A 19108-nucleotide genomic window follows, 5' to 3' on the forward strand; every position below is an offset into this window, starting at 1 on the left:
ATTTGTCTTTCTCTGACTCCACTTAGTATGATAATTTCTGGGTCCATCCATGTTGCTGCAAATGGCATTATTTCATTCTTTTTTATGGCTGAGTAATATTCCATTGTGTATATGTACCACATCTTCTTTATCCATTCATCTGTCGATGGACACTTAGGTTGTTTCCATGTTCTGGCTATTGTAAATAGTGCTGCTATGAACATTGAGGTGCATGTGTCTTTTCGAATTATGGTTTTCTCCAGATATATGTCCCAGAGTGGGATTGCTGGGTCATATGGTAGTTCTATTTTTAGTTTTTTAAGGAACCTCCATACTGTTCTCCATAGTGGCTGCACCAATTTACATTCCCACCAACAGTGCAAGAGGGTTCCCTTTTCTCCACACCTTCTCCAGCATTTGTTATTTGTAGACTTTTTGATGATGGCCATTCTGAGAGTGTAGGAGGGTTCCAGGTGGGCCATGTATGAAGTTTGTGGGGAGGAGGTGAAATCTTGTGTGCGGGCAAAGGATGAAGGGTTGGGATTCAGGAGATCCTCCTCAGGGGCGTGGTGGATAATACCACATCTGTTCTGCTACCTGCTCTGGCCAAACGTCCCCACACCTGCTGGTCAGCCAGTCATTCACCTACATGTTACACGCAATCTGAACACTTGTCACAATGTTTCTTGTCTCTGTGCTGCGTGCACTCAGGTAGCAGTCTCCCTCCAGGGGGTCTTCCTGCTCCTACTCACGTGCTCAGTATCAGTCAGGGTGGAAGCCACTTGCTGCAGTAAGAAGTAGCACCAGTGTCGGCGTGGTCTAAAGCAATGGCTTATGATTATTATGTTTTGTTGGCAGCACTGGATGGCACGTGGGATCTTAGTTGTCTGACCCAGGATTGAACCCGTACCCCCTGCAGTGGAAGCACAGAGTCCTAACCACTGGACCGCCAGGGAAGTCCCAAATGGGGGTTTATTTCCTGTTCACACTGCACGTCCATTGACGGGGTGTCAGCTGGGGGCTCTGTACCACGTCATCGTGACCGTCCAACACACAGGCTGGCGAGGCAGCTGTGAGTCTGAATGAGAGGAAAGAAAAAAGAGTGTCTGGGAGGGTCTTGCTTTAGCATTTAAATGGTTAGCTCAAACGGGAAACATGTGAAGTCCACTCACAATTTGCTGTTCAAAACTCATGCTACGACTCTATCCAACCAGGAATGGGTGGGGCTGGACCATCCTCCCTGTTGTCGGGATGAAGGGAAAATGGCTCTGCCTTCTCCCAGCATCTTTACACCCATGAAACATGTGAAAGTGAGATGTGTGTCTGCCAGCCAGGAACTATTTATAATAGGGGCAATCATTGCTGTAGTTATCCTGCTTTTCTAGAGCATCATTAGTGATGGTAACCTTGAATCATCTGAATTTACAGTAAGCAAAAGGCGTTAGATATTTGAGAACTCTTGGAAGTTTGGATGCTTTGTTTTTGGAATGTTGACAGCTGGCTGCATTATATGGTTGGCGTTAAAGCTCTGTGTATAATCGTCAGGCTTGTTTGTTGTACTTGGTCAGCTTTAATTGTTCTGTATTCTGTAAAGATAAGTTACTCAACAATAAATATACAGAGAATTTTTTTTAAAAAGGAGGTTTGTGCGAATTCCCTGGTGGTCCAGTGGTTAGGACTCTGTGTTTTCATTGCCGAGGGGCCGGGTTCACTCCCTGGTTGGGGAACTAAGATTCCTCAAGACATGCATCGTGGCCAAAAAAAAGAAAAAAAGAAAAGAAAATAGTAGAAAACCTTTAAAAAAAAAAAAAAGAAAAGGAATGTTTATGGTGAAAAGCATTGCCATTAAAATGCATGATTAATTAGGTTTTGGTGATCCAGAAAGATTTCTCTAGCTGGATTGAAACAGTACATTTTAGACCAAACCTGGAGGCAAGTTAACAGCCTTATAACACCCTCCGTGGTACAAAATACAATCTAAATACTGTTGTCTTCTTAGCTTCCGTATTAGTGAAATTTATTTTTTTTGATGCCATTGATATTCTTTCTTTATTTTTTTTTTACTTTTTATTTTATATTGGAGTATAGTTGATTTACAATGTGTTAATTTCAGGTGTACAGCAAAGTGATTCAGTTTTATAAATATATATCTATATATATAGATATGTAACTCATATTAGTGAAATTTAAATGACTTTCTGTAAACATTTGTTAAGTTCTCAGATTTTGCATCTTCTGTCCTCCCAGATAGTAACTTAGAGATACACACACACAGACACACAAACACACACACATGCATGTCTTTCTCTCTCTTTCCTTCCCCTCCCTCCCTCTCCCCCTCCCCCCCTTCGTCATCAGCATCTATTCTTCTACCTCCTTCACAGATACTTTGATGTTGAGCCTTTAATAAGCCACCGAAAATATGTTTGAAAACTGAGACTCTTAGGGTCTTATGCAGAGCCCTTAAAATAACAACAAACCTCCATTATCCACCCCTGCAATGAAATTGCTCCTTGTTGAGTTGGTGTGATAATGTGTCCTTATTAAATGCACTGGTTAGGAAAAACAAAACAAAACAAAACTCTCAAAATAGCCTCACCCCACGGCGGGGTGGTGGTAACCTCAGATCTGTGCTATTTTGGGACATCTTGCGAGGGGCAACTGGTCATTCCACATATTTTTAATCAGGCGCGTTTGCAAAGGAGAAGCAGAGGGTCCCTGAGGCACCTAGATTTGTGGGGTTTATGGGTTGTGTTCACGTGTGCAGGGCGGAAGCAGAAGTGGGTGACGGGCTTCCGGGGGAGCAGGGTCTGGAGGGCTGTAGCAGGGGGGTCTTGTATGTGGCCATCATTCCCTCAAGTGTGTTTCTCTGCCTCATGATCTTTTGAGCATCTGGCCTCACTGAATGCTCTGATTCTCTCAAGAGTTCTTGCTGTGGACTGCATGCGTGTATCCCCCCAAGGGGATGAGGTCATGAGGGTGGAGCCCTCATGGTGGGATTAGTGTCCCTAGAATGGAGACCCCAGAGAGCTCCCTCACCCCTTGCTCCGTGTGAGGACACAGCGAGAAGACATCCTTCTAGGAGCCAGGAAGCAGGCTCACCGGACACTCAATCAGCCCTCGCCGGGATCTCCAGCCTCCAGAGCTGTGGGAAATACATGTGTGTTGTTGATAAGCCCCCAGTTCATGGTATTTTGTTACAGCAGCTCACGCAGACTAAGACAGTCGAGCATTTGCAAGGGAGAGAATCCGTCCTGCTCTGCGTGCCACAGGGGGAGACGCCGGGGGCCACTGTGAGATGTGGATTGTCGTCCTTCAGCTCAGGTGCCCACCTGCAGGTCAGTCACCTGCAGTGGGAGGTGCAGACAAATGAATGAGACACGGCCGCCCTTCCCAGGAGGACTGTGGGTATCAGGGCACAGCTAGGACACACGCCCTTTCGTTTTCCTGGAGACATGTTTCTTTTTCCCTCTGTGCTGACGGGTAGTTTGGATAGTTTTAGGATGAGGAGATCGGACAGTCTTCAGTCCATCCTCTCAACTCTGGGGTTGTAGGAAGAACTCTAGGAAGAGCAATCAGTCATGCTTCCAAAATTTTGAACCTCAGGTGCTGGGGAAAGTTGGGTCACTCCGAGCTGAGTGACCTTGGGAAAGTCACTTAACCTCTCTGTGCCTCAGTTTCCCCATAGAAAGTGGGAGTGTTCACCACACCTACCGTGTAACGTTGTCAAGAGGATGAAATGAGTAAATCCTTGTGAGATACTTGGTAGATCTCATTCAGTGCTAACTATTTATCACTATGATTTGCAGTAGAACTGCCACATGATACAGCAGTTCCACTCGTGGGCATCTATTCAAAGAAAGTGAAAACCCTAATCTGAAAAGAAACACGCACCCCCAACGTTCATAGCAGCGCTATTTACAGTAGCCAAGACATGGAAGCAACCTAAGTGTCCATCAGGAGAGGAAAGGATAAAGAAGATGTGGTACATGTATACAATGGAATATTACTCAGCCATAAAAAGAAGGAAATAAAGCCATTTGCAGCAACATGGGTGGACCTAGAGATGATCATACTAAGTGAAGTAAGTCAGAGAAAGACAAATACCATATGATATCACTTACACGTGGAATCTAAAAAAATGATACAGATGAACTTCTTTGCAGAGCAGAAATAGAGACACATACACAGAGAACGGAGGTATGGATACCAAGGGGGGAAGGGGGGGTGGAATGAATTGGGCGATTGGGATTGACATCTATACACTACTATATATAAAATAGATAACGAATGAGAACCTACTGTATAGCACAGGGAACTCTACTCACTGCTCTGTGGTGACCTAAATGGGAAGGGAATCCAAAAAAGGGGATATATATATATATGTATATGTATAACTGATTCACTTTGCTCTACAGCAGAAACTAACACAATATTGTAAAGCAATCATACTCCAATAAAAATTAATTTAAAAAAAGGAATCTAAAAAATAAAACAGACTAGTGAATATAACAAAACAGAAGCAGACTCACAGATACAGAGAACAAACTAGTGGTTCGCAGTGGGGAGAGGGAAGGGGGAGGGGCAAGATAGGGGGAGGGGAGTAAGGTACAAACTACTAGGTATAAAATAAATCAGCTACAAAGATATATTGCACAGCACAGGGAATAGAGCCACTATTTTGTAATAACTTTAAACAGTATAATCTATAAAAAGATTGAATCACTATGTTGTACGCCTGAAAGTCATAGAGTGTAAATCAACTATGCATCAATAAAAAATAATAAATAAATGTATTATTATGGTTTGTGGCGAGTATGATTCCTTGTTAACCCTTCAACCGGAACAGAAGCCACATGGATGCAGGCAGTGTGCCTTTCTGGGAAAGACACACCACCTACTAAGTGCTCGATTGAAATGTGTGTTTTGTTTGGACGAACACCTGTTCTCCAAGAAGAGGGACAGTGGAGAGGTCTCGGGGGGTGCTGGGGTGAAGGTGGGGACAGTTTGAGAGGCCGCTGTGGGGTCTGTAAAGGGGTCCCTGGGGACTGAAGAAAGATTAGCATAGAGCAGGAAGGACCATCGGTGACAGGCTGACTTTTCTGCAGTGTAGTTCTGCTCTGAAATTTAGATTTAGAAACTTGAAATGACTGTCAGCCTCTAAAATCTCTACGAGGGGGATGGCTCTTTTTTTTTTTTTCCTTGCATTCTCTGGGATAGATGGGAAGGGCCCTCATTTCATCTCCTTTTAGTAAAAATTACTCTGGGGCTGGCACAGGTAGGGTCCAGCCAATAACCTGCGCGTCTTTTTCTTTGCCCCTGGAACCCTGGCAGTTCTAGTGGGGAGGCTGGCCGCCTCCCAGCCCCTGGGAAGGGCTGGACTTCGTTTTGTCCTGTGATAATGGTGATTCCATTTGCTGCTACTGCTTGGTTGAGGAATGGACCTGTGCCCCGTCCTGGGGAGGGAGATGAGGGGGTGGGAATTGTGACGACTCAGCAGGGAGAACTGCTCAGGGGCCATGGACATGGCTTGGTTTTCGCAGCCGTGGGATGCTGTTTGTATAAACGGATTCTCTGGTTACCTCCTGTTATGGACTGAATTGTGTGTCCCTCAAACGTATATGTTGACGCCCTGACCCCGAGGACCTCTGGATGTGACTGTATTTGGAGATGGGGTCATTAAAGAGGGGATGAAGGTAAAATGAGGTTACTAGGGTGGGCCCTGATCCCGTAGGAGTGGTGTCCTTATAAGAGGAGGAGATCAGAACACAGACATAGAGGGATGACCCCGTGAGGACACAGGGAAGAGACGGCTGTCTACACACCAAGCAGAGAGGCCTCAGGAGGAACCAGCCCTGCCCACACCTGGGTCTCAGACTCCCTCCAGCCTCCAGGACTAGAGACAATAAGTGTGGTTTAAGCCACCCCGTGTGTGGAGCTCTGTCGCGGCCCTACTCCACCTCTGTCCAGGGAGCCCTTGCCATGGGGCATGCTCTCTCTCCTCCCATTCGGGTTCCATTCTTTCTTGGAACATCACACACCCCGGCCATGTGCTTTGAGCTTTTTATAAAGTCTCCACTCCCTAATAAAACTGGGAGTGACATACACACACCGCTATATTTAAAATGGATAACCAACAAGGACCTACTGTAGAGCACAGGGAACTCTGCTCGATATTATACAACAGCCTAAAGGGGAAAAGAACTTGAAAACGAAGAGATACGGATATCTGTATAACCGAATCGCTTTGCCGTACACCTGAAACTAACACACATTGTACATCTGCTATGTTCCAATATAAAATAAAAAGTTGCAGAGAAGTCTCCACTCCCCTGACTCAGCAGGCCCTGAGGCTGCTCTGGCGTCATCCTCTCTGCCTGTAACGTATTTCAAGCCTGGATAAACCCGTCCGTAACAGGACGCAAGGCACTGGCCCTGGCGCTGGGGGACCTGATGATATTGAGATGCTGAGCTGCCTTCACATCCGTCAGACGCATGTTTATTCACCTGGACCGGCTGGCTGCATCTGGAAATTCCAACGCTGCTGCCCTTGGCTGGTTAGGGATGGGAGGTGGGCGGCACCTGGGGCTGGGTACCGCCTGACGCCGGGGGTGAGTCTCATGAGAGAGTCACCATTTCTTGACCTTCTGAGCAAATCTCGGAAGAAATGGTCCAGGTTCACACTACGTGGACGTGTGATTGCTCTTCCCACAGTGGATCCAGGTCCTTCCCAGGAATTCCGGCCCTTGCTTTGATCTCAGCGTTTCCAGTGTCCCTCCAGGAGCTGGCCACTCACGTTCCACAGATTGCCTAGGGCTTAGGTATATAAATACCTTTTGTCCTGTCTTCTGCAACTACCCAGTTTTACAGACAAAGCTTCTTCCGCTTTGCATTTACCCATTTCGGGTTCTGAGTCTTGGGTTTCTTTGCATGGAAGACGCAAGAATGTCCCTGGGCTGGCATTCTTTGATTCTGCTTTCTTTGGAATGTGTGCTTAACCACTGCTGTGAACTGGCCGAGTGTGACCCTGGCCTGTCACTCCGGGGCAGTGACTCTCAACTCTGGCTGAATCTCAACACCCAGACCCCTGGGAGCTTTAAAAATGACTGATGCCAGGGCTCAGCCCCAGACACTCAGATTTATTTGATCTGAGGTGGGAGCTGGGCAAAGGAATGCTAAATTCTCCCCAGGGGGTGGCGAAGTGCAAAGAGGAACCCCTGAGCTATGTGGGCATTCCTCACCTCACAGCCTCTCCTGGTAGCTTGGGGGCTGCCCCCAGGAGCCCCCAGGAATACGAGGCTTTGTTGCCCGAGCCCTGGTCACCCTGGCTTCGACAGTGGGGCCCCAAGACGCGTCTGTCTCAGGGGACCCCCACCGACAGAGACTCAGCAAGGAGACGGGGCAAGGAGGGCAAGAAGGTGATTTCTTCTTATTCCCTTTTCTAAAATTAAAGTATATTTGATTTGCAATGTTGTGATAGTTTCAGGTGTACAGCAAAGTGATTCAGTTATATTTTTTTTTCAGATTTTTTTCCCTTATAGGTTATTATCAAATATTGAATAGACTTCCCTGTGCTATACAGTAGGTCCTTGTTGTTTATATATTTTATACATAGTCATGTGTATATGTTAATCCCAAACTCCTAATTTATTCCTCCCCCCTTTTCCCGTTTGTTAACCATAAGTCTGTTTTCTATGTCTGTGAGTCTGTTTCTGTTTTGGAAATAAGTTCATTTGTGTCATATTTTAGATTCCACATACAAGTGACATCATACGGTATTTGTCTTTCTCTGTCTGACTGACTTCACTTAGTATGATCATCTGTAGGTCCATCCGTGTTGCTGCAAATGGCATGATTTCACTCTTTTGTGTGTCTGAACAGCAGGATGATTTCTGAAGGTCATTTCAGCAAGAGCATTCTGCAGTCTGCTGTTCTGTAATATACATATATCAGAATACTTCATATCATATGGTATACATTGTATAATACATATTATATACGGTGTAGACAGTAGAGCTATTTTCTTACCTTGCTTATAGATGTGCATGTGTTGTATTATATATTATCTAAAACGTGGCATATATAGCGTTATATATAATGTATGATATGATATGTGCTTGCAAACATCATAGTGCAATTTGTATGAAACATAGGATTTTTCCCACCTTGCAATATAGATACAATAGTCTATGCTGTATTATTAAATTGTATACAATAGCTATAATATTGTTATAATAATTTATGTATAATAATAATATATGTTATAATAATATATGTAATATACATAAATTATATTATGTAAATAATGTACGGTATATATTGTATTATATAACAATATGTAACAGTGCAATTTGGTCACATAGGATTGTCCCACTTTCCATATAGTTATGCTTATATTCTGCTGTATATTTTATTATCTATAATAGTTATAATATTATACCTTGGGCCAGATGGAAGAGTGCTGAGTATTGAGTCAGAGGGGAGTGTGTTCAGGGTCTCCCCTCTTCCCCCCGAGAAGGTGGTCTGGACAGAGATGCCAGGACATGCGTGGTCTAAGGGCCCCCAGTAGAGAGCTGTCTGGAAGAGGTTCCTGGGCTGGAAATGCAGAGACACATAAAAGTGTGGCCAGTTTGCAGGACCGAGTCCTTGACTGCAACTTCCCCCGCCCCCGGGACTGCACTGGCCCAGCACCAAGTCTGGTGCAGGGGGTGGGGACAGCTTCCCCGGGAAACCTGCTAGGGAAAGCTTTGCTGTTGCCTACAGTCAGCTCTGAGGGACACACACAGGGATTCCAAAGATGACGGTGAAGGAAATTCCCAGAAAAAGAAGTCTGGACAGCAATCCCTCCAGAATAGGGTAGGAGGGTGTAAGGGTCTAAAAATTAAATAGAATGGACTGATTTTCAGAAACTCTGCAAATGTGCCCTGTTTTCTGTCCTGGCTCCACCACCAAGTTTGATCCTTGGCTGGCTTCTCACCGTCAACATTTTGTTGCCAGGTGCAAATCTACAATGTCTTCCAAGTGGAGGGCATGTGCATTGTCTCAGTCAGGGTTCTAGCAGAAAATGGAAAGTGCGTCCACTTAGGGATTTTAAGAGTCTGCAGAGATGAATGGGAAGGGTTAAGGAAAGTCCTAAAGGATGCAGAGGCTCCCAGACCCTATCAACATAGAAGAGAAACCGTTACCACCCTGAGCCTGTGGGTCAAGAGAGAGTAAGGTCAAGATGCTGCTGGAGTTCAGCTCAAGAGCTGTGGCAGAGAGGCTGCCCTGCAACAGATGCAGCTGACGGAGCTGACGGAGCTGACGGACGGAGCTGACGGAGCTGACGGACGGAGCTGACGGAGCTGACGGAGCTGACGGACGGAGCTGACGGAGCTGACGGACGGAGCTGACGGAGCTGACGGACGGAGCTGACGGAGCTGACGGAGCTGACGGACGGAGCTGACGGAGCTGACGGAGCTGACGGACGGAGCTGACGGAGCTGACGGACGGAGCTGACGGAGCTGACGGAGCTGACGGACGGAGCTGACGGACGGAGCTGACGGAGCTGACGGACGGAGCTGACGGACGGAGCTGACGGAGCTGACGGAGCTGACGGACGGAGCTGACGGAGCTGACGGAGCTGACGGACGGAGCTGACGGACGGAGCTGACGGACGGAGCTGACGGAGCTGACGGAGCTGACGGAGCTGACGGACGGAGCTGACGGACGGAGCTGACGGACGGAGCTGACGGAGCTGACGGAGCTGACGGAGCTGACGGACGGAGCTGACGGAGCTGACGGAGCTGACGGACGGAGCTGACGGACGGAGCTGACGGACGGAGCTGACGGAGCTGACGGACGGAGCTGACGGACGGAACTGACGGAGCTGACGGACGGAGCTGACGGACGGAGCTGACGGAGCTGACGGAGCTGACGGACGGAGCTGACGGAGCTGACGGACGGAGCTGACGGAGCTGACGGAGCTGACGGAGCTGACGGACGGAGCTGACGGACGGAGCTGACGGAGCTGACGGAGCTGACGGACGGAGCTGACGGAGCTGACGGAGCTGACGGACGGAGCTGACGGAGCTGACGGACGGAGCTGACGGAGCTGACGGACGGAGCTGACGGAGCTGATGGAGCTGACGGACGGAGCTGACGGAGCTGACGGACGGAGCTGACGGAGCTGACGGACGGAGCTGACGGAGCTGACGGAGCTGACGGAGCTGACGGACGGAACTGACGGAGCTGACGGACGGAGCTGACGGAGCTGACGGACGGAGCTGACGGAGCTGACGGACGGAGCTGACGGAGCTGACGGAGCTGACGGACGGAGCTGACGGAGCTGACGGAGCTGACGGACGGAGCTGACGGAGCTGACGGACGGAGCTGACGGAGCTGACGGACGGAGCTGACGGACGGAACTGACGGAGCTGACGGACGGAGCTGACGGACGGAGCTGACGGACGGAGCTGACGGAGCTGACGGACGGAGCTGACGGAGCTGACGGACGGAGCTGACGGAGCTGACGGACGGAGCTGACGGAGCTGACGGAGCTGACGGACGGAGCTGACGGAGCTGACGGACGGAGCTGACGGAGCTGACGGACGGAGCTGACGGAGCTGATGGACGGAGCTGACGGAGCTGATGGACGGAGCTGACGGAGCTGACGGAGCTGACGGACGGAGCTGACGGAGCTGACGGACGGAGCTGACGGAGCTGACGGAGCTGACGGACGGAGCTGACGGAGCTGACGGACGGAGCTGACGGACGGAGCTGACGGAGCTGACGGAGCTGACGGACGGAGCTGACGGAGCTGACGGAGCTGACGGACGGAGCTGACGGAGCTGACGGACGGAGCTGACGGAGCTGACGGACGGAGCTGACGGAGCTGACGGAGCTGACGGACGGAGCTGACGGAGCTGACGGACGGAGCTGACGGAGCTGACGGAGCTGACGGACGGAGCTGACGGAGCTGACGGAGCTGACGGACGGAGCTGACGGAGCTGACGGAGCTGACGGACGGAGCTGACGGAGCTGACGGAGCTGACGGAGCTGACGGACGGAGCTGACGGAGCTGACGGACGGAGCTGACGGAGCTGACGGACGGAGCTGACGGACGGAGCTGACGGAGCTGACGGAGCTGACGGAGCTGATGGAGCTGACGGAGCTGACGGAGCTGATGGAGCACACAGCTAAACGGGCAGCAACCAAACAGGGAAGTTTCCAAGGAAAACGATCCTAGACTCTTGTGTCCCTCCCTCCCATCTCCTGCCAGCGCCTCCCACTGTCTGAACTCACCTGGGATCCAGAGGACCAGAGACCCTGAACAATGCACACCATGTCCATCGGCGTCTTAGGGTGCAGAGTTGGGAAGGAAAGGATGGAGTTTGGATCCAAAGAGGGAAATGGGAAGTAAGTCCCCTCTTACCAGGCTTCAGGTTAGAAGGTGTGGTTGATGGCATGAGTTGCTCACAAGTTCTTTCTTCCTTCCTGCCTTTGGCCTGGCTCATCTTTCATGGGAGGACATACCTCCCTTCTCCATGGACTTTGGAGTTTGCATCCATTTTGCTTTATCTTATGGGATGTCAGCAGAAAATGCTGCAAACCCAAGTGGTTCGAGTTGCCCTCTGTACGGTGTTGCCCACCTACATTCCAACATTACAAAAATATGCCCAGGATAACCACTAGTTCCAAAATAATGAAACCATGTAGAGCAGACATGAATCTAAGTTGATACATTGGGTTCTGCTCAGCATGGTGTGTGTGTGAGGGAGCCCAGTCTAGATCAACCCAACAGTCACTGACTCACAGACTCGTAGGTCTGAAAAGGAACTCTTTATTGTGGTAGGGCTTTGTGATCTAGGACTGTTTGTTATGCAGCACAGCTTAAGTCAGAGCTGACTGATACAGAAAACAAGCATCTTCTAGGGTGGGAAAAGTTTCTCAGCACTACCTCTGTTTTAAGAAAATCTCCAGCAAATTGTCTAGATCCTTTCATGTTGTCAAAGGGAGATGGGATCAAGAGTTAGGGAAGTAGTTCCTATACTTTTCTTTGTAATCAAGCATAGGACAATGTGTATCTCCCCTTGAAGTTTCAAATCTATTTTGGTGCCTAGTGGATGGTTAAATTTTAATGTTCTGTTGCCAGTAATAGTTGGATGGATGAGATAGGAATGTGTGTGTGTGTAAGATATTTAAAGCCCCCAATCCTCCCTTGCCCCTTCTCTCTTTAGGGGTCATTACTACTGTGAAGTTAGAATTCATCCTTCACATCTGTGCATTTATTGGCTTTCTCTTTATATATGTACATATCTCTACAAATATAATCAAATTTATTGCACAAAGAACCCACAAATATGGCAATCTGTTCTTTTATATACTGACTAGATATCACAAATAATAAATCAAAATATTTTTGCCTTTCCTGTAACTGTCGCTATGATTCTCACACTTTCCAAATGCCTATTTGATAAATAGCATTTTTATCGGCTGAAATAAAAATAGACTAAATTTACCACAACGTGCTTTTCCATGCGGGAAATTTGAGGCGTTTATGTCTCCTTAACGGATGACAATTTTCCAACTCCAGAACGAAGTTGTTTTCCAAAACGATGTTTTTCCTGCTAAAGCCAGACTTCCACTAATTAAAACCAAACAAGTGACTTGATTTAGAGGCTGACACCATCCAAGCTGTGCACACAGCTCTGTTTGTTTGTTTTTGACTTTCTGGATATTTGGATGAAGAAAAAAAATGAGACGTTTTGAAAATAAATCCTGCTGCGTACATTTATAATTAAGGTCTGAAGAAAGACTTGTGGAAATCAGAGTTAAACCTTAAATGCCTTAAAAGGGTCCAATTAGTTATGCACTTGGAAACATTCATTTTGTAAATGCAGAAATCTCTGTTTTGGTGATACATCTGCTAGAGAAAAGAAACTTAATTTCAGCAGCATCCCTCTGTAGCGGATGAAGCTGTATGTGTGGGCAGAAGGTTGCTGGTTGCCTTTGGAATCCCCCCCAATCCCCGCCCCAACTCCTTCTTCAGAGATGTCTGATTTGTTCAGCCTTCCTCTGCTCCCCTCCCCCGAGCCCATACCCCAGGACAACCGCCTCCACCTGCCCTCCAGGACTGCTCCCTTGATAGGGATTGTTTGAAGAAGGGGCATGCAACCCAACTGTGCAATCCTATGGGAGAAGGTTTCTCCCATGGGTTTGGCTTCTGGGGTATGTGTTCTCCCTCCTAAGAGAAGACCAGAAAGCAAGATCATCTTCTTTTTCCTCTCAGTGTGATGGCATCTAGAAGTCTTGCCTCCTAGGTTCTGGTTTACCCAGTGGGACTTCCTGAAAGAGGTATTACAGGACAGGTCAGGTTCAGGAAGGGATCAGGGGGTTGTTTAGAGACCCATTGAGGAGACTCAACCCATCTTCCTGAGCTGTTGAGAAGATGCTGGGTTTATATGGAGGTAGAGGTGAGAGACATCTGAGCAGAGATGCCCATTGGAGAGTGGTTAGTGAGCAAAGACGAGATTGTCTAGTAAAGAGACAGTGAGGAGGATGTAGGGCTGGAGAATGGAAAATGTAAGAACTTCATTCTGAAGTAATGAAGAAAATTGGGACTTCCCTGGTGGTCCAGTGGTAAAGAATCCGCCTTGCAACGCAGGGGACGTGGGTTCGATCACTGGTCGGGGAACTAAGATCCCACATGTCGCGGGGCAACTAAGCCCCCGCACCACAACTATTGAGCTCGTGTACCTCAACTAGAGTCTGTGTGCCGCAAACTACAGAGCCCACCCGCTCTGGTACCCACACACCACAACTAGAGAAGAGAAAACCCGCACGCCACAACTAGAGAGAAGCCTGCGTGCTGCTGTGAAAGATCCCGCGTGCCGTAACTAAGACCCCATGCAGCAGAAAATAAATAATTAATTAATAAATCTTAAAAAAATAATGAAGAAAATTAAAAGTCAGAGAGAGGAAACTGGGTCTTCCAGAAGGATGAATAAGGAGTTGTGGAAGAGAGAGATGGGAAATTAGGACAGGGAGCATCTCAGAAGAAGGTGGTCCCCGATTCTGCTGAGATTCACATCGGAGGAGGGAAGGAAAGGCAACCTAAGTTCGTCTGAGGCAAAGCGAGAGCAGGCTTAGTGGACAGAGAGGCTGTATCAGTTTGCTGTGCTGTGTAACAAACAACTACAAGTTTATCGGCTTTAAAAAAAACCCATTCATTATCTCGTAGTTTCTGTAGATCGGAAGTCTGGAAGGATGTGTGTTCTCTGGTCAGAGCCTCATGGGGCTGAAATCAAGTCACAGGTTGGGACTGTAATTTCATGAGGGTTTCAGGACCCTCCTCTAAGTTCACTGGTTGTTGGAAGAATTCAGTTCCTTCCCAAGTTTTCCACGTGGCCCCTTCCATCCTCAAAGCCAGCAACAGCAGTCAAGACCTTCTCATGCTTTGAACCGTTGAATTCCTCTTCTGCCCTCAGTAGAAAGCTCTGATCCCAAGAGCTCACGTGATCGCGTGGGGGTGACCTGGGTCATCCAGGACAATCTCCCTGAGGCCAGCAGAGTAGTGACCTTCATTACATCTGCAAAGGCTCCTTTGCAGAGGTAAGTAACTTACATTCACAGGTGTGACTCCAGGGGGTGAAGTTCTGGGAAGATGAAGATCTACCTACCCCTTCAGAAAAGGAATAAATTAAGGAGTAAGTGGGAGGCGAGGCTGTGAGGACAGGTGGAAGAAAAGAAAGATAGGGAGATGGATGGAAAAGAAAGCAGGTGCCAGATTGTTTTGGGGATGGGATTCTCTGTTTGGGTTAATCCAAGCTGCGGGGTGGGGGGGTTAGTGCCAGCTCTGAAAAGAACATGCCAGGGTGTGATCCGGCTGCACCGCCTCCTCGCTGGGGGACCTTGGGGAAGTTCCTTAACCTCTCTGTGCCCCAGCGTCTCAATATGTAAAGGAGGATGAGGATAAGAAATGCCTCTCTGGGATTCTGAGCGTGAAGTGAGTTATCACAGATACAACATGTACAGCGGTGTCTAGGCTGTGGCAAGAGCTCGACCAACATTAGCTGGTGCTGCGGTGAGAGTCATGGTCATTCTGCTACCGTGAGGCTGATAATACCACTGCCACGAGAGGGGGAGGAGGGGGAGTGATCCTGCTACCATGGGAGGAAAGTAATACAGCTACCGTGATGGTAATAATAGTGATACGGCCACCACGATACTTAATGGTAATGCAGCTACCATGATGGTGATAATGATACGGCCATCACGATATGCAGTGGTAATACAGCTACCGTGATGGTAATAATAATGATACGGCCACCACGATATGTAATAGTAATACAGCTACCATGTTAGTAATAATAGTAATATGGTCATCACAATAGTATAATAGTTATACAGCCATCATGATGTTATAATTGTAATCCTAACACCATGATATTATAATATTAACACAGCTGCCATGATAGTAATAATAATAATATGTCCACCATATTGTGATAATTATGTCGCCACCATGATATTATAATGGAAATCGTGCTACCATGATATTATAATAGTAATACTGCCACCATGAGAGGAGGAGAAGTAATTATACTGCTACCATGATAATAATGACAGTAACAATAGTGCAACCATGATGATGATGATAATAATAATATACTGCTACCGTGACCAGTTATAATAAAAATTTAAAAAATAATAACACTGCTACCAGAATGATAATAATATCTATTATTTAACTTTTACATGTAATTTTATATTATCATATTACATATTATTCATTATTCACATAAACATAAATGATTTATTTCTGTTAAAAATAATATTCATCGATGGAACTTCTCTGGTGGTGCAGTGGTTAAGAATCCATCTACCAATACAGGGAACAGGGGTTTGAGTCCTGGTCCGGGAAGATCCCACGTGCCGCGGAGCAGCTAAGCCCGTGCGCCACAACTACTGAGCCTGCGCTCTAGAGCCCACGAGCCACAACGACTGAGCCCGCGTGCCACAACTACTGAAGCCCGTGCGCCTAGAGCCCATGCTCCGCAGCAAGAGAAGCCACAGCAGTGAGAAGCCCACGCACTGCAATGAAGAGTAGCCCCCGCTTGCCGCAACTAGAGAAAGCCCACGTGCAGCAACGAAGACCCATTGCAGACAAAAATAAATAAATAATAAATAAATTTATAAAAACAAAACAAACAAAAACCTGCCCTTCCTCCATTAAAAAAAAAAGGGAAAGACCCAATGCAGCCAAATAAATAAATTTATTAAAAATATAATATTGAGAAGAAGTAAAATAAATCTTATTGTATCACTAATGTGTATTAGCATAACTAATGGGTAGTATCGTTAATGAGAAGCCTCTCCAGGAGCAGAGAATCCAGTTGTTCCGAGCCTGGGGTGACAGGAAGGAAAGCTGTAATTATGGAGTTGGGGTGTGGGCAGTGTGATAACGTGAGTGTGTGTGTGAGTGTGTGAGAGCTGGGTGCAGGGTGTGTGCACCTGGGAGTGCAGGATGGGGGGTGGGCTAAGTAGGCTCAGGTACAAGGCTGCCCCATTAGGAGGAATCATAGCCTCTGGCTCTGGCAGTGATGCTTGTACAACACGCTCACCTGCCTTTACCGCTGTGGTACCAAAAGGAAGGGTGATTCGTGCAGGCTGCCCGCACTCTCCCTGTGGCCCTGGTGTCTCGCTCTCCCTCCTGGGCTTAGGGGTGCTGCCATGTCTGTGGCCCACTGCTGAGCCCTGGACCCTTTGGGGACGGTGAGCCTTGGACAAGTCAGGGCCCGGCCAGGAGGGAGCTGTGACTCATCTTTGCAGAAGCCTGGAGATGGGCTTGAACATGGAGGGGAGGGGCAGGACCACAGCAGGGTGAGGCAACCATGGGTGCCCCGTTGACCAGGGTTGGGGAGCAGCAGGGGGCAAGCTGAAATGGCTCCTGTGTCTTTCTGAGCTCTGCCACCCGGGTTTACACTGAGATACATGCCACTGTATGTGGTCACCTGGGGCCATGCCCTGAGGTCCCTTCGTGGCCTGGTGACTGCGTGTCTGCTGCCTGCGGAAAGTCCAGGACAAGAACGCCCAGGCTATGCCCTGAGGGTTAATTCAACCTCATCCAAACGGCCCTGTGTACGTTCTACCTGCTGGGGTCACCTGTCCAGGCTGGAGGGGAGGTTGGGGTGTGGAAAGATGCATCTGTTGAATGCCAGGGCCTCTTCATCAGCACATAGTGGTTAAGTCACTGAGAATGTCTGCAGAGTTGGTGGATCGTTTATGTTGGCTTGCGGAGATGCCACTGCTATGCTTTTATTGCTATAATTCAATGTACAAATATGGTACATCTGTTATTTTTCTCCTGATAAAAATGTTGTTTTTGAGGCAATAGAAGCCTAATAACCAGAAAAATCAAAACCACATTTTACTGAGGTATAGTTGATTTACAATATCCTGTTAGTTTCAGGTGTACAGCAAAGTGATTCAGTTATAGATATATATATTTTTCAGATTCTTTTCCCTTATAGGTTATTACAAGACATTGAATATAGTTCCCTGTGCTATACAGTAGGTCCTTGTTGATTATCTGTTTTATACATACTAGTGTGTATATGTTAATCCCGAACTCCTAATTTATTCCTCCCCCTCTTTCCCCTTTGGTAACCATAAGTTTGTTTTCTGTGTCTATGAGTCTGCTTCTGTTTTGTAAATATTTGTATCATTTTTAAAATTAATTAATTAATTATTTTTTTTTGGCTGTGTTGGGTCTTCGTTTCTGTGCAAGGGCTTTCTCTAGTTGTGGCAAGCGGGGGCCACTCTTCATCGCGGTGCGCAGGCCTCTCACTATCGCGGCCTCTCTTGTTGCGGAGCACAGGCTCCAGACGCGCAGGCTCAGTAATTGTGGCTCACGGGCCCAGTTGCTCCGCGGCATATGGGATCCTCCCAGACCAGGGCTCGAACCCGTGTCCCCTGGATTAGCAGGCAGATTCTCAACCACTGCGCCACCAGGGAAGCCCTGTATCATTTTTTAATAGGTTCCACATATAAGTGATATCATATGATTTTTGTCTTTCTCTGACTTATTTCACATAGTATGATAATCCCTAGGACCATTCATGTTGCTGCAAATGGCATTATTTTGTTCTCTTTTATGGCTGAGTAATATTCCATTGTATATATGTACCACATCTTCTTTATCCATTCCTCTCTTGATGGACACTTAGGTTGCTTCCATGTCTTGGCTATCATGAATAGTGCTGCAATGAACATAGGGGTGCATACATCTTTTTGAATTAGAGTTTTGTCTGGATATATGCCCAGGAGTGGGATTGCTGGGTCACATGTGATTTACAATATTATATCATTTTCAGGTTGTACAACATAGTGATTCAATATTTGTATAGATTATACTCCATTTAAAGTTATTATAAAATCTCAAAACCATTTTAAAGCAGAATGAAGAGACTCCTAGCACTGGCCTCAGTGGAGAGAGCCCACAGTAGCCTGTTTCTTCGACGGATTACACCAGGAAACATCGGATAAGACACAGAATGCAGTGGCCTTGAGGACCCTGGATTGGGTGGAAAGTCAGGACTTAAGGAATGACACCACCGGGTTGAAGAGTGTTTCTCCTTAATATCCGTGTACAGCTGGAATCTAACCTTATTTGGAAATAGGGTCTTTGTAGATGTTATTAGTTAAGACGAGGTCCTACTGAAGTAGGGTTGGTGCTTAAGCTTTTTAAGAAAGGGAAAGTCTGGACACGGAAACAGACGAGGAGAGAGTCCTGGGATGACAGAGGTTGGAGTGGTGCATCCACCGGCCGAGGGACACCAAGGATCCCCAGCAAACACGGCAAACTGGGAGAGGGGCTAGGCTCAGATCCCCCCTGGAGCTTCCAGAAGGAAACACCCCTGTAGACACCTTGATGTCAGACTTCTGGTCTCCAGAACGGAGAGAGAATCAATTTCCATCAGTTAAGCTGCACAGTTTGTGGGCATTTGTTATGGCCACCCTAGCAAGCTAATACAACGGTCAGTAATGTGGGGTTGAATTTCTTGGAATTTCTAGTCTCCTTTCTATTCTGGGTTTCACCCGTGAACAGGTGGAAAGTGGGCAGCAAAAACTCCAAGAGATAAGCCCA

Source organism: Balaenoptera acutorostrata, chromosome X (genome assembly GCF_949987535.1).
Source record: "Balaenoptera acutorostrata chromosome X, mBalAcu1.1, whole genome shotgun sequence".
In the NCBI taxonomy this organism is placed as follows: Eukaryota; Metazoa; Chordata; class Mammalia; order Artiodactyla; family Balaenopteridae; genus Balaenoptera; species Balaenoptera acutorostrata.